A 26,136-nucleotide genomic window follows, 5' to 3' on the forward strand; every position below is an offset into this window, starting at 1 on the left:
ATAAAACATAAAATCTCACTTCACTGCTCAACCCATATTACCAATATATAATAAGAAAAAGGAATGGCGAATTTCTTATTTATTTTAATATTCTGATAGAATTGTTGCATACACAAATCAAAAGGTGCCATAGAGTAGAATGTAATTATCACCTACTTTTCCTTCTTTTTCCCTTTCAAGTTGGAAGCAAACTATTACATTGCCTTAAATAAACTTCATTATAATATGTTCCCTATACATTTCACTTTTAATTTAAAAAGAAACTTTTTATTTATTTTATTTTCTGTGGTATTAGGGATTGAACCTAGGGGCATTTTATCACTGAGATACATATCTAGTCCTTTTCATTTTTTATTTGAGACAGCATCTTGCTAAGTTGCTGAGGTTGGCCTCAAACTTGCTGTCCTCCTGCTTCAGCCTCCTGAGTGGCTGGAACTACAGGCATGCACCATTACACCTGATAAAAAGAAATTTTTAAACTTTAAGATGTCAATTTTTTTCTGTTACTTCATGATTCACACTACTTTCTTAAGTGGTAGATGAACTGAGGGGAACAGAGGCTAATTCAGATTTAAGATATATTCAAAAGAAAGAACCAATAACAGATAATTATCAAATTTTTGTCAGTTATTCCCAAGGAGGATGGTGATCATCAGACTTTAAATATTTTTAGCAACAAAACTCTTAAAAATCATTGACATGCAGAATATAAAATAGGTAAATGTGGATCTGTTCTACTGGAACAGGGGAAGGACCCTGGCTTTTGTTCACTGGGCCTCTTCCTCTGTTCTTCCATTGACTCCTAATATTGTTATCACCAACAATACCTGGGTTATTGGGAACACAGTGCAGGAAAAATACTCTCCTGAGTGATCTTGATGCCTCTGCTTTTCATGAGACACTAGATGAAAATCTTTAGATTGCTTGATGGATTGATCTATATTCTACTTTATACTAGGAAGACACTAAATCCAGAATTTGATATGTGAAATTATAAAGGCTCAAGGTTTCAGGTTCCAAGTTTCTTGACTGAAGCAGACAGGTCTTGGAACTTAATTTTTTTTCATATTCTTTATTGATTTATGTCATCAGGGCAAGCATAATAATAAATTAAGCTACCTCTGTTACCCTCAGGAAATCTTCTTATTGTGATTCATGGATCCTTTCACTATGAATTTTTTTTTAAAAAATGAAACTTTAAAGAAATGTTACACTTGGGTTAGATGCTTTGGGTCTGCTCCTGACTTCCAGGATTTCCTAAGAAAAATAGTCATTCTGATGGAAAACTTAAAAAAGAACTCACTAAATTTTATGATAATGTTTGTCTTTGTAATAATCATGTGCTTCTGAGATATGTTAAGTCTGCTCTGGTGATTCTAAAGGTAGATTTATTCCAGACATTCTGCCTTTAAATAGTGTCTGATTATAATACTGTATTATATGATCATGCTGCAGATAGATCTGGCAACAAGGTTGTAAAGTAATGGCATGAGGTGAGAGCCATTAATGCTAGTTTTGCACAATGGGTCACACCTATAATCTAGCTACTTGGGAAACTGAGGCAGGAGGATCATATGTTTGAGACCAGCCTGGGCAACTTAGGGAAACCCTGTCTCAAAATAAAATAAAAAGCTGGGGATGTAGCTCAGTGATAGAGCATTTGTTTAGCATGTGTGAGGTTACTACCTTACAAAACAGACAGACAAACAAAACTTGTCATTAAACCCAGAAGGAGATTGGAGGTGTCAAAATGTGCTCCTATGGATGTTCATACATCTAAGAAGTATGAACCCAGACGGAATTGAAAAGATAAAAATGTTATAGAGATTTAATTTTCTTATTTTTTTGGTCCACATTTAGTACTTTAAATTGTAGTAGACTTTAACAACGATGAAAAGAGGACTCTAAACCTTGAATGTCTGGGATAATCCTCCATGACAGTGTGCACATCCACTGACTTTCTTACATAATGCCTTGTCTCACAAAGGTATTAACTATTAAATTATGAATTTAATTAAAATTTTTGTTTTTTAATGTTTTTTTCACTTTCAACTAATGAACAGAGGAAAGAATTAGATGTTCTTCATTTTATAATGAATTTCATAGCTTCTATAGTTCTGATCAGCAGCATATGAATCCTCTGACCATTTAAATCATATTTTTCTTAAAGAAAATATTTATGAAATGCTAATAAACTATTAAGTGAACAAGTAATACAATATGTGATAATTTTTACACCCTTCCTGCAGTGTGTAAAATTTTAATACAAACTTGGTGTATACTTGATAACAATTTACATGTTTATTTTACCATCTGGTAAATGTGTAAACGATATTTTGAGAAGCACATTTCGTATTCACTTTAACAACTTATCCTTGACAATATGTGCCCTATCTTATGTATCGACTGGAAGGATCTTGGAATTTTTTGAAAAGACGAATCCAGGAAAAAAAATTCCTGTCCTCGTTTGTTTGTTTTAAAAATTATGGAAATTTAAGATTTAGGTTTTTGTACCAAACTGAGGAATTGTGTTGTTTGCTGACTTTTACCAGACATCCTGCTAATTAGGGTAGAATAATCAGAGCTGCTTCCAAATATTATATCATGTACATCAAGCCAGGTTTCCTACTAACACTACAGGCCATGTAGGTAGCAATAATAAAATAAATATGATTGTGTGTGTTGTGTATAACAGTATCACGTCTTTTCCAGAGTGTTTGGCTTGCTATCACTTGTGTCTAAATATGGGAAAATCATTTTTTCCAATGTGCTGCAGTGAACCTCAAGTGGATAGCTTTTATCAAATACTTTAACAGCATTTACGACATTTTGGCCTTCTGCCTTTTTTATTTCATTCTTTTTTGCTTATTGGTCTCACTGGAATAAATCTCAGGGACTTACACAAAACAAGCAAACAGATGATTCCCCATTTAGTTTTTGTTTTAATGCACTCTTTCTTAGCTGGTAATAATCTGAGAACCTTTGTAAAATTTCATGGACTACCTCTACATACTAATTACCATCTGCCCATCTATAATAAGGGGCTGATAAGCAAATTGTAAATGCTAACTTATTCCTCATCAAAAAATCTTTATGTTGAGATCAAAATACAATTCAAAACCACATTTTTAATTATTAGGTTTAGAAATCAAATTACAGGATCATCTTAGAATATTTCTGTAAATGAATCATATCATCTATTGTTTTTTAAATTCTAAATAGCAGTTTGGAACTCCTCAGATTCGTTTCCCTTATCATTTGTCTCCTTATAGAATGCCTACCTCAGTGTTAATGATCATGTAACATAATTCTGAGAAATATTTGAGTACATCTTTACCTACAGCTGGTTTGAGCTGCATTGTTCTTGATGCTTTATAAAGCTTATAACCTACTTTCTGCAACAACCATGCAAGATGAACAGCAGCTTTGCTTTCAGATAAAAAGACTGAGGCAAAGGAAGTTCGAACCATGTAAGCCTTATGGTTATACAACTAGTAAATGTTAGAGCAAGAATTTAACCCCAGGTTAGCTTGCCTGAAACCATGCTTCACCATTGCCTCAAATTTATTAGTAAGGAGGATATAGAATCTGATTTTAGTGAAGTAATTTAAATGTGCAGCATAGTGCCAATGTGACCTGGAAGGTGAAGTTGCCAGATACAGGCATGAAATGGTGAGGTAGACTGGGATGACAGAGAAAATGGAGATCTTAGAATCCACACAGCACTTTGACTTGTCTAAAATCTGCTTCTGTTTGAGCTATTATTCCATGCTTTAAACCTTACCTCAAGCCAATGTACTTAGGTTTACTTTGTCATGAAATGGATTTGAAATTCAAATCAAGTATTTAAGAGTCAACTAATATTTGATTAAAAAAACAAACAAAAATAGTATCTCAGACACTATGGTAACTCTGGAAAATAGTTGATTATTTTTTTAATAACAAGTATTATAATGATAATATTATTAACAAATACTTATTGTATGTTTCCTTTATGATATTCTTCTAGTTTCTTAAACATATACTAACAATACCATGAGATATAGGCTATTATTATTTCCATTTGGCAGATGAAGGAACTGAAACACAGAGAGATTAAATAACTTGTCTAAAGACACAATAAATACTAGTTGAACCAGAATTTGAACTCAGACAATCTTGTTTCAGAATAATGACTATTAGTAGTGTGGTATTAAGTATTAAAATAAATGAAATGGTAACTGATCTATTTCTCATTCAGGACTATTACTACAAAAATGGATATGAAGAAAAACAATTGTATCAAATAGGAATTAAAAACTCAGGAAAGAAAGAAATCTGCAATGATTCTTTAGTCCTTTAGTTGATTTAATTATGTAAAGTAAGAGCAAACCAAATAAATAATTTGCTTTTCACTTTTCAAAACAGAATTTGGGTTTTATTTAGGTATATAATATTCATTATTTCTTCCAAATGGAATAATAGGAAAATATGTTGTTTGTGAGTCTGCCAAACATTCCTCTTTATTCATGTCTTTTGACTCTTTATTGTTCTCAGATGGAATTATTTCAGAATTAAACATAGTTTCGGTGGGTAAGCTTCTTTTATGGCCAATGAACCGAAAAGGTTTCACCTTTTATTCAGAATTATCAGTGCCTCGGTGATATTTTTGTTGTACAACTTCTTTTATATAATAGAAATAAAGTATATCTGGTAAAGTAGTTATTATTTTAAATTAGAGAAAAGCATTTTCACCAATAAAATTGCATTACGTTTTGAAGTTATCAGATTTTATTTAGCATGCCCATATAATTTATCCTGGTAATAAATTAATATGTACAGTTATAAAAAATGTTTGGTGCTATCCAAGAAAAATGCTTCTGAATGTGTAAAGTATATGCAGAATTCTTTAAACAGCTGACTTAATTTTCAAACTTCAGAAGTGTGGTAACGTCAATTATTGAAGAAAACTGGAGTTTGCATTCCCTGTAATTTACGATTCAGACAGTTTTGAGTTTATAAAGGTTTCAGTTGCCCTTTCAGTTCTGGCAAGCTCCCACACCTGAAATGAGAACTGACAACTGAAAACCTCCTGACTGAATCTCTTACCTGTACAGGTGAGGAATCCACTGGCCCGGCCTCATACTCCAGAGCTAATCATATACAGCCTGAGTTAAATCAGTTCTCAGAGTGCTCCACAAATGGCTGTGGGGCTAAATAAGGCACAAACATCACTCATGACTCCAGTCATACCTGAAAAACCATGACTTTACGTTCTTAATATAGGATTAATTCCTGGTATGTTCTTTTGTCACTTTTGTCACTTAAGTGATACGGTTGCTTTAAAACAAAATCATTCCCATTAATGCAATATATCAACAACTACTGACTGCCAGTGCTGTTTATATTTCTTTTCCCATGGGATGTGTGAACTTGGGTAACTTTTCTTCTTATATATTTTTTTTTAAAAAAGGACAATATTTGTGGAATTAATCAGAAGCTTGTTAAATTTATATGGGGTCATCTAGTCACTCATTTGGTCAGAACCTTTGACAGAGATTGTTAAAATAAAAAAAGTTAATAGTTTTCAGTTTTTCTTTTTTAAACAGTATCAACTAAAGTACTTACATAGGACAAACACATGGTAGGCTTAATCATTGGGTATTTAAGCTTACAGATCAAGTTGCTTTGTGTCTGTGTGTGTGATAGCTTTTGCTCAAAAGTTGAATATCTACTTTATATGCTTTATATTATTATTATTTTCCTGCAAGAAATATCTACTTAAAAATAAAAGTCTTTTGGTACAGTTTATTTGTTTGTTTGGTACAGTTTGTTGCACTATGGTACCAAAAACACTTTACCACTGAGCTAAGTCCCTAGCCCTTTTTATTTTTCACTTTGAGACAGAATCTAAGTTGGTTAGGGCCTCACTAAGTTACTGAGTCTGGCTCTGACCTGGAGATCCTCCCGCCTCAGCCTCTGGAGTTGCTAAGATTATAGGTATGCACTAAGATTACAGTGCCAGGCTGGTACAATTTGTTATTAACCAAATATGTATATTTATATCAATATTGAAATATGAAATCAAATATCAAAAGCAAATGTATATTTTCTTATCCAATAATGAAATTTGCCAAATAACTTCCCATTGACTATGCCCTCTCATGAGTCTTTTTTTTTATTATTGTTAATCTCAAAATGCAAATTTACTTTCTCTTTCTTAAAGAAGGTAGAATTTCTGTAAAAAATAGGACATGTAAAAAATAGTAATAGAATTTCTTTTATGTTTAAGGGGCTTATTTTTATAGTTTCAAATAAATATAGCTATGTGCAAACTGAGAAAAATTTCCTCCCATAGTTTAAAGACGTTTATTTTGACACTGCAGGTTTATCTTGGGGCAGAATGTTTGCCTCACATGCATAAGGCCATGGGTTCAATCTACAGCACCACAAAACAAATACAAAATCAAAATTGTCTGTGTGTTTTTATGAATGCCCTTTTTATTTTGTGGTCTCAGTTTTCAAATAAGACATCTGTAAAAAGGAGTGAATACTTCTTAATACTTATTTTTGATAGTTTATTTCATCCCTTATAATGAAAAAAATAATTGAGCCTATTTATGAGACAAAATCTTCAAAATTCATTTCTGTGTCTATGGTGGTAAAATGATCTGAAACTGGATCACATATTTTTTTTTCTGGCAGCACCGTTCCTTCTCCTCCACCACAAGATTGTCTTTCTGAATAAACTGTAGGTTTGTCTACAGGCTAAAGGTTGAATTGCGACTCTTGTTCTTGACAGTCCCAGGCTCCTCAAACTTGTGTCTTTGATAAACTGCTTCTCTAGTCCTTTCTGAATAATCTCAACCTCTTCTTTTTTTCCCTAATATCTATTGAAATTTGTTTGAATATCTTACCAGTTGTTCTTAGCCATAGCTGCTCATTAGAATCACTTGTTATGCTTCAAAACGAAACAAAACAAAACAAAACAACAACAGATGCCCAGGCTAAAATAAGAATCTTTGGAGCAGAAGCTAGGGCATTAGTGTGTTTAAGAAGTATCCCAGATAATTCTAATGATTAACCAGGGTTGAGCACCGCTGAGCTAAAAGGAGGAAATACTTGCTTCAGAAGTCAGCACATAGGTTGGGCAGATATTTGGGCCTGGAATCCTTCTGGTAACCCTAAACTCACTTTGTGTAGATAATGTCTCTTTTGCTTATTCAGAAGGCTACATGGTGTTGTTGGTAACCCAGGAAGGAGAAGCTGTTTAGAAGTGTGTATCTACTAAAAGTCTGTAGAATTTAATTCATGTTTATCATCCCCAAGTAGGAGACAAGAGGTCAGATTTAACTATCCTGTATCCTGAATTATGTTAATATTTGGCATTTTAAATAAAAGTTATTTTGATTTACTTGATATCTGCTTAGTGTTTGCAAAAATTTCAATATATTATGTAATGGGAATTGATGCCAGCTTTGACAGCTTATTCATTATTTGAGAACCTTTATAGAAGAAAATAAAAACAACTCCCCCTTTTTGGATAGGTCAATAAATAATAGCCAGAGCTTGATTAAATCCAGTCACAAGTGCTGGTATTTAGATTAGGTGCTATCTGAAACTTGCATGGATTAATCGATTTTTTTCTTTTAAAGATCTTACACTGAGTTGCACCATAGTGGATCAAATACTTTTAATTAACTCAAATGAAAGCAGTATCCAGCACCTACCTATGGTTTCAGAAATTGTTTTGTTGTTTGGTGGAACTAAAATAGTACAGACTATTTGATGGAACCTGTTCAAACTGGTTCTTAAGGAATTAAGATAATTTGAAGAGTCTTTAAAGCTTATATTACTTTGGATTAAGTAGATTTTTGTGGGAAAACTTTTACATTGGAATGAAGTGTGGCACTGGAACTCCCTTAGGGGTCTGAAAGTTATTTAATTTTGTAGAATCATTATTTCTCCCTCAACAATTTGAGTATGTTTCCCTGTATGTATTATAGAGAAATTTGGGGAAAGAAGATCCTGCAAAAAATGAAATATTATTGAGCCCTCAGTAAAGCTATGTTGAAGTCATCTAATAAAATATGTTATAAAATAATGGATTATAGCACTAAAATTGCTAATGTTATTAAGAACCAACCCAAAAGGTATAACGTATCCCCACAGCACTTTGTATTACCTTTTCTATATCATACAGTTGACTGTACTTAATGAGTGACTTTATTTCTTATACTAGACTTTGCTGATCTTGAAAGCAGGGTCTCTATTTGTCTTCGTGTTAAGTCCAGTATAGACCTTGGCATGTAATGAATTCAATAAATGTCTGCTCAATGAATGTTACTTATATTCTTAGTTAACAATTTCATCAACCTACAAAAATTAGTATATATATATTTTTTCTTTTTTGGGAGGAATACTATTTGAAAACATAATTTTCTATGTATGAAAATGCAAACATAAATTTGTAGAAGATTCATTGCTTTTGAAGTGGTGCATTGAATCTGGAAGTGAATAATATTAAGACATAGCAACTATTGGAGGATCGAGGCCTGCTGTTTGGTAGTAGGCAGTGAGGTATTTGGGAAGAATCGTGGGCTTTAGAATTAGACAGACCTGGATTTTACTTTGCCACTTTCAAGCTGGGTGATCCTGGGCAAATCAATGTTTAATTTCAATTTCTTTGTCTGTGAAGTAGGGATAATATTACTTACTTTGTAAACTATTTGTCATGATTAGAATCCTTGGTAAAGCCTCTGATAGATGTCTAGACATAGTAGGGACTATGATAGCTGTTATTAAATAAGTTAGCAAACAGATTCCTTTCAGGTGGGAAATGATTTTAAAATGTGCTTCTATTTTCCAGATAGTCTTTTCAATTGAATAGGAATCTCTGGTTTTTCTCCTTTCCTTTTACTTTAACTTTCTGGAAACGAATTTCTAAATGTTTTCATTAAGTGTTATAAAAGTTGCATAAAATATGTTTTACTCTTTGCTGATAAGGGATCGTGTACTATCAGAGGATTACAAGATGAAGATAAACTGGTGGTTTTCATACTAGCCTCTGTTAGTCTGTCACCAAACTACCATACAATTTGGAGCATTTGCTGGTGTTGGCTCAAGAGAGGCCAATCGAGACACTAATAGCTGCATTTTCTCCATGAATACACCCTTGGATCACACATAGAATTCCTATTAATAGCAATGTGAGTTAAACTTGTAAATCCCTTATGCATTGATGGGAGAATAGACCTTTTAGTTTACTTAGCCATCTTCCAGTTATTTGGCACTTTCCCCATCCCTTGTGAGTTCTCCAACATTTTCATTAAAGGCTTTTCTATTTTCTATTCTGCTTCATTCAGTTTGGGTTGTAATTCATGTTGGCCTGATGCCTTGGCAGCAATGAATGATTCTAATTGCCTCACTATCTATCTAGTCTGGCCTACTCATAAAGCCTTTCAACTTTTCATTCAAGCTTCCTGCAGTATCAACTTCATGGGTCACAAACTTCCCACTCATATCTTTTCATTGCATCTTAGCTGCTTACCTCTTATGTATTTAAGAAACTCAAGAGAGTTCATCATTATTTCATTCCTTTTCTGTTACACCAACTTATCCTTTTTTGTAAAATTAAAGCAGTACTGCTGAAACCTAAGGATGCAATGACGACTTTTGTCCAGATATTGTATCAGAAAAGCTAGATACCCCAGTTCATATTTACTCCAGTTAGCTGTAGTAAAGCATTAGAAATGAGAAAGAACATTTTTAAGTGTTCTTCTATATTTATTCAGATACCTCTTTCACTTAGTTCCAATTTTTTGCCCACCCACTGAAATACACCATTTTCCTTTTCTGATCACAAAGATAGGCATAGTATGAGGATCATAATGATAAACTGAAAACAAAGGACCTGCTTTGAACTCGTGATTTTCTGGCACACAGGGAGGCTGCTCCTGTACTCTGTATAGCATGGGTGTTCTGTTTGATTCTGTGTGGCAATGATTATTTTGGAGATTTTATGGGAACCTTTCTTATATGACAAAAAAATGTAAACAACCCCAAAACATTTTAAAAAAAAAACATTTCATATTAACAGATTATGAAGTATTTAATTTTGCCTTATTATCCCACCTTTAAAAATTCTTAACATTTAAAAACTTTTTAGTTTAGAAAATTTCAAATATTATGTACTATTACTATGCCTCTCCCACACCCCAGCTTATCCATCCACTGCTGGATTTAGAGAATTTGCCAGAATCAGGTTTTGTTTTTTTATTTGGTGGCAAGACTACTTTATTGTATACTTCTATAATATCTGAAGTATATTTTTTTATAATATCTGAAGTCTTTATTTTTCAGTGAAGAGATATGTCTCTTTCATCTCCATCAGCCAAGATGATTATTGTCAAGAATTGTTTAAATTTTGCAAAATGATGTTTAAAAATCAACCATTTCTTCATTTATTATCTAGAATATTTACAAAAAGTATTACCCTCCTTATTTGGCTAAAACAAGGTATTTTAAACCTTTCCCTTTATTGCCAATTTTCAAAAGAATACATTGGTACAGCCAATCACTGTGTTTTTTTTTTTTAAATACATGTTTTGTAGTTGTAGGTGGACACAATACCTCTATTTTTATTTTTATGTGGTGCTGAGTATCGAACCCAGGGTTTCATGTGTGCTAGGTGAGCAAGCTACCATTGAGCCACAACCCCAGTCCCAATCACTGTGTTTTAAGGAATGTGGAATGTTTCATTTTTTGTGGCTGTGCCATCAACCAGTGTGGTAAGAAAATAATGGCCTCCATAAAATGTCCATGTCTTAATCCCTAGAACCTGTGAATGTTACCTTACATGACAAAGGGATTTTTGAAAATATGGTTAAATTTAGCAGGTGACCGGGGAGATTTTCTTAGACTGTTCAGGTTGGCTCAGTGTAATTGCATGGATTCTCAAAACTTCAAGAAGGAGGCAGACTAGGAGGTTGGAGTGATATGATATGAGGACTCAACCCAGCATTGCTGGCTTTGAAGATGGAAGGGGGCCATTGACAATGCATGTTGTACTGGTTTTTTTTGTTTTTTTCCACAACTAGAATACACAGATCTAGCAACCAAAGACTTGAAAACAAGGTGAGCCTTGTGCTTACTGCAAGTATGTGTAATGATCTATTGTAAATATTTAACTGTGCTTATAATTCTAACTGTGCTTATAATTATAATTATAGTAAGAAAAGATTGTTCATCAGAGGTAGGTGTCTGACTCTTCACTTTTAGTGTGGGCAGTAGATTGTTAAAAAAAATATTGATAAAATATTGGTAGTTTTGACTAGTAGTCAGTGGGCACTGAATCTTCTGCTTACAAGTTTGTTTCCATTAGACTAGATTCAGGCTCTGAGTGCCATTCATTTTTTTCCCCTCTGTTCACCAGATGTCAGTGTAGGATGCACTCATCATGCAATGTGATTTCTGCTTTGTGTGTTCATTGGGTGAGTTGGTACAGGGTAGCACAGAATTAGTTGTTCTGAGAGCCATTCTGATATTAACAATGGCTTGTGGAAATGATCACATATGTCTCCAAGTAAACCAAAACTAAAATATGTCCCTGACTCAATTCTCTCTTGGCAGAATCCCCAAAATTCCCAAAGCCATCCTGCACCACCCAATGTGAGAAAAGTTTGGAGAGGTTGGAGTGAAAAGAGGCTGTTGTCTTAACTTAGTGTGGCTACACTATATTTCTTTTGTAAATCTTTTTTTTTTTTTTTTTTTTTTTTTTGCAGTGCTGGGGATTGAACCCAGGGCCTTCTACTTGCAAGGCAAGCACTCTACGAACTGAGCTATCTCCCTAGCCCTCCTTTGTAAATCTTAAAAAAAGATATTGCCCTGAGAACCCATAGCTAAAATCATTTTCAGGAGTTTGGAAGAAGTTTGTATTAGTTTCCTATTGTTGCAGTAATGAATCACCACAAACTTGGTTGTTAAGCCAACAGATTTATTATCATACAGTTCTAGAAGTCAGAGGTCTGAAGTGGACTAATATCAAGGTGTCATCAGGATATTTCTAATGGAGGCTCTCTATGGAAGAATGTGATTTTTTCCCCCTCCTTTTCTAGTTTCTAGAAGCCGTCTGTATTCTTGACTAGTAGTTCCCTTCTCCCATCTTCATAGTCACTGGACAGCATCTTCAAATCTTTCTGACTGATTCTCTGCATCCTTTTGCAGAGGTCCTTGTGATAACAAATGGATAATTCCTCATCTCAAGATCCTTCATTTTGTTGCATTTTCAAAACAATTTTTACCAGATATATTAGTCAGGATTCTCTAGTCATATATCATGTATATGATTATAAATACTTATAATCAAATTTTTGTTATTTGGCTATTATCTAAATAAATAATTATAAACCATACCGGTGGTTCTTGAGGTTGGTTCTGCCCCTAGGAAACATACATCAGTGTCTGGAGATATTTCAGACTTTCACAACTGGGGAGGGAATGTAGTGGTTAGAAGACAGGGATGTGTCTGAACATCCCATAATTCACAGACAAATAATAATCTGAATGATAATGGTAAGGCTGAGAAGCCTTGAACTAAACGTATTACAAGGTTTATTATTAACCTGTGCTGCTCATCTCTTCGTTCTCTCCTCTCTTAAGTCAGTATTCTGATGCATGTGCTGCTTCCTCAGATGGCTTAGGTTGGTGATATAATCTCTGTGTTCTTATGTCTGTAAACATCTTTATTGTACTTGGCAAGTGAATGGTATATATTTTTTCATTGTAAAATAGATTTTTTTTGAATGATATCTTGGCTAGGTATAGGATTTTTGAATCGCATCATACTTCTAAGTATTCTGTCAATGTTATTTTTCTTTCTATTTTCTAAAGTTGTGGTGCCAATTTGATTTTTTCTTTTTCCTTTATAAATAATTTATTCTTTAGTTCTAAAGTTTGTTATATTTTTGTCTTTGAAACTTGGGACTTTTTACTAGGATATGCTTAGGTTTCCCTCCCTCCCTCTCTTCCTTCCATCAGGGAACTATTTCAAATACAGGCTTCAATGTTTTCATATTCTCTTTCTCTCTCTCTCTCTCTCTCATTCTCTCCCCCTTCCTCTTTTATCCTCCTCCTCCTCCTCCTTCTTCTTCCTCTTCTCCGCCCCTGCTCCTCCTCCTTCTTCTTTTTTTTTGTGCTAGGGATGGAACCCACAGCCTGGCACATGCCAGGCAAAGGCTCTGCTACTAAGCTACATCCCTAGTTGCTTCAGTGTTTTCTTATCCCAGGGAAGTTCATTCTTTTATTTCTTGAATTATTATGCATCTTCTATGATTAGATATAGAATATTTTTTGTCATCCCCAAAACATTCCTTTTGTCCTTCTCAGACATTTTCAAGGCCCCCCTTTTATCAACCACCCTTTAGATTTTCTTCACCTTTGATTAGTTTTGCCGGTGCCAGAATTTCATACAAAAAGACTCACACTTTTGTAACTTACTTCTTTCACTAAGTATGATTTTTTTGAGGTTCATTCATGTGAGCTGCCTGTATCAGGACTTGGCTTCTTTTTATTATTGAGTGACTGAGTGGTATTTCACTCTGTGGATGTCACAATTTGTTTATCATTTGTCTTGACATTGGATATTTATTTCCATTTTTGAACTATCATAAATACATTTTCTACAAACATTATTGTGCAAGACTTTTTGTGTACTTATGATTTCATTATTTGGAGGTAAAAATGTAGTCATGGAATTGCTAGGCCATAGGATAGCCACATATTTAATTTTATGGAAAACATCCACACTGATTTTCAAAATAGTGGGAACATAAATTGGTATGATCACTTTGGAAATTGCATTGGCAACTTGGTTAAGCATCAGTTGATCATATCAGCGTGGGTCAATTTCAAGATTCACTATTCCATTTCATTAATCTATTTCTCTAGTTTTACATCATTTCCACATGGTTTTGATTACTGCAGCTTTACAACAAGACATCTAATCAGGATTGTTAAGTTCCCCAACTTTGTTCTTTTTCAAGATTGCTTGGCTATTTAGGTCGTTTACGTTTCCAAATGAATTTGAGAACCAGCTCGTCAATTTCTAGAAAAGCTTGCTATGAATCCATGGATAGAGATGGATGTAATAATACTGAGTCTTTCAATTCATGATCATGATATATACCTGCATTTATAGGTTTCTTTTAGTTTCTACTGTTTTATATTTTTCAAAGTAGAAGTCTTGAACATACTGTGTTAAATTTGTCCTTATGTATTTTTTCTTTTGTAAGTGATATTTCCATTCATTTTCCAATGATTTATTTCAAGTAGAGAGTAAACTGTGATCACAAACTTTTGTTTTGTGGTCTTGCTAGCTTTTATTTTTAAGATTGCTTTGGATTTTCTATAAACACAATGGAATGGCAAAAACCACAGTTTTACTTCTTCTTTTATACCTTTTACTTATTTATTTATTTATTTTTTTGTCTTATTGCACTTGCAAGGATATCAGTACCATGTTTTTAGAAAAAGGTCACTAGAGACTAGAGATGTGGAAGGTATCAGCCTGCACTTAAGGACTAAGTTTTAAATGATACCTTTTAAAATTGACCCTGAGCACTCACTCTGAGGAAGGAAAGCCCTACACTCACATTGCTCACATCTCCCTGATGGGAAAGGCTGTCTCACCTCATTGTGGCCTTCAGATCTTAGGCTCTTAGCCTGAAGGCTCCAATGGATGCCACCTTTAAGGCTCAGATTTCCTTCTTTATTTCTTTTTTACAACTATTCTTTCTTGCCAGGCGTTATGGTACATGCCTATAATCCTAGGGACTCAGGGGACTGAGGCAAGAGGACCACAAAAAAAAAAAAAAAAAAAAAAAAAGAAAAAGGTGACTAGAAAAGAAGACTTGCTTTATTTTTGATCTTAGGACAAAATCATCCTATCTTTTATTAAACAATGTTACATGCTTTTTATAAATGTTGTTTAGTAGTCAGATGAGGAAGTTTTCTTCTAGTTTGCATAGATATTTTTCTTTTTTAAAAAGTGTTTTCATTAGTGTAGATTTTTAAAAGAAAACATGAATGGGTATTAAATGTTGTCACTTTTTTCCCCGCATCTATTGAGATGATTGTGTACTTTTTCTTCTTTATTCTGTTAATGTAATGGATTACATGAATTGATTTTCAGATATTGAACTGATCTTGCATTCCTGGGAAAATCATACTTATTTTAAATTTCTGGGTTCAATTTGCTAATATTTTGCTAATGTTCTTTGTGTCTTCACAAATGATATTAGTTTATGGGTCTTTCTCTTGTAATATTTTTATTTCATACTGGTACTGGGGAAATGCTAACTTCTTAAAATGTTTTAGAAGTGCTCTTTTCTAATTTTTGAAGAGTCTGTGTTGATAATATGTCCTCAGATGTTTCATAGCACTTAACAATGAAATAATGTAGGATGTAGGACTGGAATTATCTTTGTGGAGAGCTGTTTAGTAATAAATTAAATTCTTCTGAATATAGGGCTAGGCAGATTTCAAAATTTATAGCTTTGGTGATTTGTATCTTTCAAAGAATTTGTCCTTTTCAATTAAATTTTAAAATTTATTATTATCATCGAAATTGTATGTGACATTCCATTATTATTATTCTAATTATGTAATATCTATAATAATATCCCTTTCTTTGTTTCTAATATTGGTAATTTGTGTTTGCTTTCTCTTTCTTTTAGTCTTGCTGGTGATATATCAATTGATGTTTCAAAAATCAGTTTTAGGTTCAATTGACTTTTATATTGTTTGTACATTTTCTATTTTTTAGGATTTTGATGTGCTGTCTTTTTGAGTTGACATTTTAATCATGTATGTGTCCTTTTTATTTTATTTTATTTTTTGGCACTGGGGACTGAACCCAGAGATTCTTAACCATTAAGCCACATCCTCAGCCATTTTTATTGTTTATTTTGAGAGAGGGTCTTGCTAACTTATCTATTGCCTTGCTAAATTGCTGAGGCTGGCTTTGAACATATGATCTCCTGTTTCAGCCTCCCAAGTTACTGGGATTATAGTGTGTGCCTCCATGTCTGGCCCTCTTTAATTTTTATTTATTTATTTTTGATGCTGGGAATAGAATCCAGAGCCTCATACTTATTACTAGGCAAGTGCTCTTACCACTGAGCTATTCCCCAGTCCCTATATATCTCTTTATCCTTGACTGTATGTCTTGTTCTGAAGAACAAGAATATTGTGTGATATTCAATAGATACTCTAGATATCTTTTGATTAATATTAGCATTGTGCATCTTCTTCTATCCTTTTACTTTTAATCTATCAACATGTTTAAATTTAAGCTGAGTCTTGTTACCCTGTGTCCTGCAAAGTATTATATATAATAATCCATATCCTTTAAGTGATGTGTTATACCATTTATATTTAATGCAATTATTGATTCATTAAGATGTACATCTACCATTTATTATGTGTTTTTAATTTGCTACTTCTATGTTGTTCCTCAGTTCTCTTTCCCTGCCATTTTTTTGGTTATTTGGAAATTTCCATTTTAATTCATCTGATGACTTTTCATTATATTTGTATTGTTAATTTTTTATTGGTTGATCTTTGGTTTAATTTATACATACTTAAACTTCCTGAATTTATGTAGTATTGTACCACTTCAAGTAAAATGTAGATATTTAAAATATTTTCCCAGGTATTTATCATTTTGTTGTTCATCTATTATTGAAATCCAGATTTCCATTTGGAATCATTTCCTTTTGGTCTGAAGAACTTCTTTTGACATTATTTTATAGCAGATCTACTGGTGAAAATTCTTTTAATTTTCCTTCATTTCAGAATGTCTTTATTTCAACTTGGCTCCAAAAGAGTATAGAATTTTGAATTAATAGTTCATTTCTTTTATCACTTTTAAGTGGTTATTCTATATCCTACCTTCCATGATTTCTGATGAGAAATTTATGATTCTTAAAGTTGTTGTTTTGCTACATTATGACCCTGTACGACCCCTGTGGGCCACAGTTTCAATCTAAGTCCAATTTTCAAAAATTTTTTTTTGTATTGGAGATTGAACCCAGGGTTACCACTGAGCTCCATCTCCAGTCCTTCCTTAAGTTTTTTATTTTGAGACAGGGTCTTGCTAAGTTACTTAGGACTTTGCTGAGTTGCTGAGGCTGGCCTAGAACTTGCAATTCTCTGGCCTAAACCTTTTGAGTTACTGGGACTACAGGCCTGTACCATGGAACCAGTCTTGTATGTGAATCATTTTGTGAGTAGATTAGATGTTATTTCAGTTCTCAATGCCTTCGTTATACTACCTTTGGTTTTCCCCTCTACATGTACATATCAAAAGTGAGCCCATGACTTTTTGGGTTTGTGCACAGAGTTTGAGAACCCATTTCTCCAGCTGTTTCATTCTGGAAATCTCCTCACACTCTTTGACCAATAAGGGCCTTGTTGTATGCCTGATCAGAAAGATGGAATTTAATTTGGAGCTGTAATTAGGAAGCTTACCCTGTTGAAGGTTCTCACTTTTGATGTTTTTTTTTTTTTTTTTTACAATCAGCCTGTGTTTTTACAGTTAATTTTTTTTGAAAATTTAAAATTGTGGTAAAAAATTCATAAGATAAAATTTACTATTTTAAACATTTCTAAGTGTACAGTTCTGTGATGTTAAGCATATTCACATTAGTGTGCAACCAGTCACCAGAACTTTTTCATTTTGCAAAATCGAAACTATATATATCTATGAAACAGTAACTCCCTACTATTCCCTCTCCTAAGACCTTGGAAATCACCATGTGCTTTCTGATTCTATGAATTCGAATACTCTAGACAGCTCATATAATGGAATCATACAGTATTTGTCTTTTTTCTGACTTGCTTATTTTATTTGTCATAATGTCTTTAAGGCCTCAAGGTTCATGTTGTATGTGTCAGACTTCTATTCCTTTTCAAAGCTAAATAATGTTCCATTGTATGTATATACCACATTTTCTTTACCCACTTATCCTTTGATGGATACTTGGGTTGCTTCCAGCTCTTGACTGTTTTGAACAGTATTGCTATGAACATAGGATGTACAAACATCTCTTTAATATCTTCCTTTCATTTCTTTTAGGTATATATCCAGAATTGGAATTGTTACATCATATGATAATTCTATTTTTAGTATTTTGAGGCACTGCTATAGTATTTTCCATAGCAGCTATACCATTTTATGTTTTCCCAACAGTACACAGGTCCCAATTTCTTTATGTTCTGGTCAATAATTGTTCTTGTTGGTTTTTTATTTTTTTTTATTTTTTTTTTGGTGGTGCTAGGGATTGAACCCAGGGCCTTGTGCTTGTGAGGCAAGCACTCTACCAACTGAGCTACATCCCCAGTCCCTCATTGTAGTTTTATTTATATTCCCTAATGACAACTTGTCCACTTTTGTTCACTTTTCACGGTTGACAGATTTTTTTTTTTGTATTTTGTCTAATTTTTAAAAATTGTAGCAATAGAAAAGATAAACTTTAAAGGGTTCACTTTGCCACAGCAAATTTTTAACTGGATTTTGGACATTGTCAATTTTATATTTTGAGTAATAGATTTTATTGCATTTTTTTTTTTTTTAAGTATTGAACTTTGTTCCAGAAGGCAAGTAAGTAATTTAGGACTAGTTTGACTAGGGAAGGAGTCTCGTTTTAAAATCTTAATAAGGTTACTCTTGAGTCGCCTCTATTCTAGGGCCACTCTAGCCTCAGTACTCAGGCATAGTCATCTAGCATCTCTGAGACGGGATGCCTTTTGTTTTCAATAAGATCTCTTCACTCTGGTTAGTGAGAATTTGAGAAGTCCCTAGTCTTGATTGAACTCTGGGAATTATTCATCTTATAGTTATCTGGAAAAATATTATTTTCTTGGAAGTTATTCTTCGCCTGGCATTGTGGAATTTCACACTCTGGGCACAAAGATTAGCATTCAGCCAGAAACTCAAAGGGAGCATTAGTGGTTTCTGGAGCTTTTTCTTGGTGTTACTTTCTTCTCTATGGTTTTATCCCACAGCTTCATTCATCTCTGCTCATTTGAGCTCCAGCCTCTGCCTCCCCAACTCAGTGGCACTCCTGGGCTGCTCAGGTTCCATCTCCTGTGCTGTAGGAATGCCCCAGGGATTGCTTTATTTGTTTCCTCTCTCTCAGGGCTCATAGTCCTGATGCTTGAAATTAGTTGTTTCGTATGTTTTGTTCTTTCTTTGAGTTTATAGTAGAAGCCTAAGTCCAAAAGCAGTTAATCCTTTGTGGATAAAAACAGAAGACTGTCTCTATGCTTTTGCTCTGTGTTTTAAGCTGTTTCTTCCACTAATTTTTTCAAAATTAGGCTACTAATTTGATTTTCAGTAGTGAAAGTCCTTCTTTTCAATCCATCTACTGAATTTTGGAATCAGAAAAATCTTGCTTAATTCCAAAAAGTCTTTTTATGCTGTAAATGAATCTTGTATATTCTTTCTCACCTTTGTGTTGAATTTGTTATTTATCTTCACCTTTCTGTTTCTTTTATTTGGTGATTTTTAAAAATTTATTGTTCTTTTTAGTTATACATGACAGCAGAATCCATTTGGATGTAATTATGCAAGCATGGAATATATCTTATTCTAGTTAGGATTCCATCCTTATGGATGTACATGATGGTGGGATTCACTGTGCTGTTTTCATATATGTATAGAGGAAAATTATGTCAGATTCATTCCACTGTCTTTCCTTTTCCTATTCCCCCTCCCTTCCCTCCATTCCCCATTGTCTAATCAACTGAACTTCTATTCTTCCCCTCACCCTTCCACCCCGTTATTGTGAGTTGCTTCCACTTATCAGTGAGAACAATCAACCTTTGGTTTTTTGGGACTGGCTTATTTCATTTTCTTTAGTAACTTCTTAAATTTTGGGGTAATTCTTCATGGGGTATTTAGGTTCCCTTAAATACATTAAAAATTTTTTTCATATTCACTGTCAAAGATTTTATTTTTGGTGGTAACTTCAGTAGTAGTAAGAAACCTATGAATAGAAGGAGGGACACAGTGTTTCCTTTTGTGTATTGTTGATGTATCAGCTGAAAGTCTGTCACTTTTGTCTTCAGAAGATGAAGTCCAAAAACTTTAGCATAGTATAATTTCCCCATTATTCCACTAACTTCCCTAGCCACCTGTCCAAATGTATCCTGTGTTCAAGGCATTCTATTTGGGATCTACATACACGGAATTTTCTTAAGCATTTGTACTTTGGTAACTGCCACTATATATATATCTTCTGTGTTTTAGTCAGTGTTTTATAAGTATGACAAAATATCTGAAGCTGGGTACATTTATAAAGAAAAGAGATTTCATTTTGTTCACAGTTTGGGAGGATTTAGGTGCATGGCACTGGCAACATCTTGGCTCTGTTGAAGTCCTCATAGTGGATGACATCACAATGGTGAGAGCTCCACACAGGAAGCCACAGAGAGACTGGGGTCCCTCAATCCCTTCTGAGAGCACTCCCACAATTGATCCAGGGACTATCAGTAGGCTCCAACTCTTAAAGGTTCCACACCATCTCCCGACACCACTACCCTTGATACCAAGCTTCTAAGAACACGTGAAGCCTTGGAAGATAAGCTCAAGTTAAATCCAAACCACGCTTTCCCCCACACTTGTCCTCCAAATACATTGTTTCTTATTCATGCTTTGAGACAACCAGGGAGGGCTTTCACCCCAAGAGGGATAGGTTTTCTTCACTCTATGTGTGTGTGTGTGTGTTGTGTGTGTGTGTGTATGTGTGTGTCTAGGCACAATGATCCCACAGATCTTTCAAAGCTTGGAGACTAGGCTTGATAAATAGATATGAATCAAGGAAAGAAAGACTGAGGAATAATTTCCAAATGACACATCCTGCTGCTGCTAATAGACACTGTCCCTCACTTTACTGAGTTTCACTTCTGTTACTACCACTGTGGCAACTAATTTCTCATTGTCCCCACATCTTTGCTCAACTTTTCCATGATACAAAGTCCCAGGACAACAGCTCATCCAAATGATCAGTCTAGATCACATGTATACTTCTGGCTTCTAAGGAGTAGGGAGAGGGGATATTTGCTTTTTCCTAGGTATTTTTAAAGAAAATCAATATCCTGCCTCCCCCTTATATTGAGATTTCCCCAATAAAGGATGAGTGTTTGGATGTTGAGTTGCCAAAGATAGCAAATGTCCACTCTATTTTTTAAGCAATCTTTCCTAAATATTATTTATCTTGGCCAAGATTTTGATTGGTATTGGACAGCGTGAGTTCAAGATTGTATTTGCTGACAACTACCTGGAGTGCTGCTACTCTATGTTGCCAATTAAATAAGGACCCATATGCTTTAACAGACAGTTGAAATGGGAGTAGGACTGATATCCTCTTGTGAAAGTTAAGTTGCCTAATATAGACACAGGGCTGAGTAGAAAGCCACCCCTGGTGCAAAGTAAGCTGTGGGAGTACCTGTAAGCATGGCCAAAAGTCTACTCTTAATCATTTAATAAATGATTACAAAACTGATCCAGTGTACAAATGAAAAGAACATTTATGACCTAGCAAAACTATAATAATATTAACTGGAAAAACTTTAAGACCATTGTAGTCAATGTCTCTTTATTCATTAAACATTGATGAAGATCTCACAATGCCTAGCTTTGAAAATTGCTGCTGAGTATTGCTGCAATTTTGTATAATTTTTGAAAGAAGATATTTGAGAAATATGCTTCAAAATAACAGAAAAAGGAAACTTTCATGTGATTTTTTTTCTTTCAAAAAAATGAATGTAAAAATTTGATGTTAAAATTTGATTTTGAAGGGCTGGGGATATAACTCAGTGGGTAGAGTGCTTGCCTTGCAAGCACAAGGCCCTGGGTTCAATCCCCAGCACCAAAAAAAAAAAAAAAAAAAAAAAAAAAAAAAATTGATTTTGAATAGACAATATGTCACACATTAAAATGCTACTGATTGTGAAATCTCTTTGTATCTCATTGGTTCATTGCTTTCTGTACTATAATTAATCACTTAGATTTGTTTTGTAGTATTTCAGTTACTTATGTGCAAATATAAGCAAATAAGTGTATGTAGTTTTGTTTGTGCCTTATAAAACACACACACACACAAATATCATACTATATTCACTTTTTTGCACCTTGCATTTAATTTTTTAATTTTTAAATTTTTTTGTGAGTTGTATTTTTTGTGGGGTTTGAGCCAAAGACCTCAAAGATGCTAGGCAAGTGCTCTGCCACTGAGTTACACCCCCATCCCCTTGCTTTGCTTTTAAAAAAACTTAATGGATTTTAGAGGTTGTTCCATAGAAGTTCATAAAAATTTTTTTCATTTTTTTTCTTTTCAATGATACTCCATTATGTAAATTAAAAAAAACATTTTCCTCTTGAAGGAGACTTAAGTCGATTCCTGTTAAATGATATAGTATATTTTAGGATTTAGCATCAAATATTCTTTGGTGTCTTTGGATAGTGTTTTAAAGTTTTCTTTTTATAGGTCTTGACTATTGTTATTAGGTGTTATATTTTGGGAAGGGGTATTGAAAGTGGAATCCTTTCTTCCTTTAGATTTTCTACCATTTATTTTATATATATATACAATATAGAAAGGTAATTATTTTGTATGATATTAATTAACTGAATTATTTTTATCAATTTTGGCAGTTCTGTGGTTATTTTTTTCAGGTTTTGCATTTATTCAGCCAAATCATTTGCTTCTCCCCTCCTCCCCCCTTTTTGGTGGTTCTGGAAGTTGAACCCAAATTCAGTGCTTTGAGCATCCTAGAAAAAGGCTCTACCCCTGAACCACATCTCTGGCCTTTGTCTTTATATTTACACAATTGCATTAAGTAATACATTAGCTTCATGTTAAAGAACAGTGGTGATAATGATTACTCACTTGTTCCTGACTGTAGTCTGACTTTAGTGTCATTGCTGCTAATGTTAAAACCTGTTGCAGCCTTTGGGGACACACTGGGAAAATATTTTATTAAGGAAGTAGCTCCCTATTTTGGTTTTGTTAATTTTCTTTTTCTTTAAAAATTGTTGGACTTTTCAAATTCTCTTTAGCATATTGGAGATCAACTTTTTTTGTTGTCATTAGAACAACTAATACAATGTCAATTAATAGTTTTGAACCAATATTGCATTTCTGAAGCAAATCTCACTTGGTCACTATCCACCATCCTTGCATTTCTAGAACAAGTCATACTAGGTTATTATGCATTCATTTTTTAATATATTGCTGGATTATGTTTATTAATAATTTACTTAGCCAGGCATGGTGGTGCACATTCATAATCCCAATAATTTGGGAGACTGAGGCTGGAAAATCACAAGTTCGAGATCAGCCTCAGCAAATTAGCAAGACCCTCAGCAACTTGGTGAGATTCTGTCTCAAAAAATAAACAGGGCTGGAATTGTACATAGTGCAGTGATAAAACATTCCTAGGTTCAATTCCTAATACAAAAAGAATTTACTTGAAGATATCTGTGTTAATTTTTGCAGTGATATGGTTTGTGGTTATTTGTGCAATCTTTGTCAGTTTTGGTATTAATATTTTTTGTTACAAATGTATGAAAACTTTGTATTTCTATATAGTTGAACAGTTTAAATTGCATTGGTACCACCTTTAATATTTTCATATACTTCTTCTTGAATCTTATTTTAAGGGATTGGGAAAGAGGAATGTGTTGTTCTATAGCAACTTCCCCAGTTGCTTCTGTGTAAGTTGGACTGTAAAGACTCTATGGTTTTTGAGTTCAGTGTTGGTAAATTATACTCTAATGCATAGTGTTGTCATTATTATTTTCTAAAATTTTGGCTATTTTGGTTTGTATTTTTTCTTTGATCTGACACCTATTTTGGAAAGGCAGTTTAAAATTTACAGATGAAAGAAACTTTTAAATTTCCAATCTTATTAATTTCTAGTTTTATTACATAGTGGTCAGATTTGTTTGTTTTATTTTTGCTTTCTGGAATTTACAGATTTAATACAAAGCATGCGTGAGAAATTAGCTATTCTCTCAAGCTAGATGTTAATGAGATGAACAAAATACATAGCACACTCTTACTCTGCTCACTAAATTTTTGTTTGTTTGGGAAATTGTAGCTTTTTCCATTTTTTCCATAATGTTATTTATGTCAAGATACGTGGGCTTGCTCTTTCTGCTTTCTGATCAACATGTGAGCTGCTTGCCTCTGCCAACTCTTCTGCCATGAGCCCTGTCGGGGTCCTCTCTGTGACGTCCTGCGTGGAGGAGGAAAGGGTTAACTGATGGAGGATGTTGGCAGTTTTTCTATCTCTTACCCAAAAGACTTATTTACTCAATAAAGACATTAGAGCCAATAATCTTTTTATGAGAGTGGATGTGACAGGTCTAGCCATACCAACTCTGGCCTCTTTACAACAACTGAGTTGCCCAACTCTCCTTTATTTATAATATGCAGGTAAAAGAGGGCAAGGGTGGAGGAGCTTGTTCCTTGATGGACAGGATAGAGTGGAGTTAGGGGAGCCATCCTTGTAGGGGAAAATTCCAGAAGGAGACAGGAAACCACTCTCACCCAGCGCCACATACTTTTCAGCAGTTCCTAGAAGCCAGGCCTTTGTGTCACATGGCTCAACCTAGTCTGATTCTGCTAAATAAGGACGGCTTCCCACAGAGCCCCAAGGAAAGGAATCTGAAACCATCTAATGTGGTCGCCCTGCTAGCATCTGAACTGGGATGCATTCTATGATGCAGATGACTATCATCCAAAGGAAAATTGATTGAAGATTGAGAAAGGGATACAACTGAGTGACCAGGACAGGATTCCGTGGCTTTGCAACTTGCATGACATTTTACTGAGAGATGTAGTCTCAGGACAGCATGTTGTTCTAGCCTGTTCCGCTTTGAAGAAAACATACAGAGACATCTTAATTCAAGGAAAAGAGTGCGCTTCTGAAATATGGGAAGTCAAGAAAGGAAGAAAAGCTGACTGAGGTGCAGCTCCTGGTGGTCCAACTAAGCAGGTCGTTTGAGGATCTCTGGATGCTTACTCCAAAGTAAAGAACATTTGATGTCTTCGTCGTTATTACAGTCCTAGTTTGGAACTCTGGAGCCCCCATTACCTCCCAAAAACTTCATCCAAATCAGTGTAGACAAAAATCTGTCAGAGATCATTGCTGTAATTTCATCTGAAAATGAAATGAGAATCATTTCACATCAGTGGTCCAGAACAGAATCAGTCATAGATCTCTATCCCATTCCAAACCTTGTTCCAGTCTCTCCACACATACTGTATTATAATTCTTCTTAAGGTTGAACCAACCATGGTGTGTCAAGATACATGTGTTTGTATTTGTAGGAATTTGTGATGTGCTTGGCATCATGGTTTGGCACAGTTTAAAATCAAGCTTAAATTGAAGTTTAAATTCATCAGTGATGCCATTAAATGATCACAGGAAATTCTGTAATTAATGATAGAAATCATTACTTTGTTTAGAACATTTTCACTAATGTCTATATTTTACAATAAATGAAATGGCTATAAAATATACAATAGGCTTATTATTATTTTAGAGAAATTAATAATGATTAAAAAGTATACATTTCAGTTTTAATCTCCCAAACAGTAAATATCAGTAGAAGTGATCTACACAAGTAGACACTCTTTGTGGTTCTCTATAATTTTTAAGTATTTTAAGGGCCAAAATTTTTGAGAATCAATGCATTGTAGAATTGTGTTTTACTTTGTGATCCATTTTGAAAATCTTTTTCTTCTAATGATTGAATTAAACTCCTTACACTTATTGATATTCCAGATGTTCTTAACTATGGCTATTATTTTCATCTTATGTGTTCTACTTTAATAATTTTCAAGTTCTTAGTTTGTATTTTTCTTCTCCTTTTTTAAGATACAATTTTTCTCGTATCATGAGTTTTATATTTTTACCCTAATGGTTCCTTTTATAACTACACCTTTATGTAACATGCTTAGTTCTCTTTTACTTTATCGATCAATTCCCTACCCTGAGAAATGATAGCATGCACATGTTACCTCTTTCTTCTTTCACACTCTTTCATCACCTGATTTAGTTAATTATATAATCTTTCTTAGGTTT

At 33.9% G+C, this 26,136-nt stretch overlaps 1 non-coding gene and 1 pseudogene across 1 annotated transcript; one reads left to right on the plus strand and one right to left on the minus strand.

Annotated features, from left to right (window-relative positions):
* Positions 1-18,305: 18,305 nt before the first annotated feature.
* Positions 18,306-18,378, minus strand: Trnav-cac (transfer RNA valine (anticodon CAC)). The gene has a single exon. It is a non-coding gene; the product is annotated as a tRNA-Val (tRNA).
* A 6,098-nt stretch (positions 18,379-24,476) lies between these two features.
* Positions 24,477-25,331, plus strand: LOC124979472 (probable gluconokinase; annotated as a pseudogene).
* The last annotated feature ends 805 nt before the right edge of the window (positions 25,332-26,136 follow it).

This window comes from Sciurus carolinensis, chromosome 3 (genome assembly GCF_902686445.1).
Source record: "Sciurus carolinensis chromosome 3, mSciCar1.2, whole genome shotgun sequence".
NCBI classification, from domain to species: domain Eukaryota; kingdom Metazoa; phylum Chordata; class Mammalia; order Rodentia; family Sciuridae; genus Sciurus; species Sciurus carolinensis.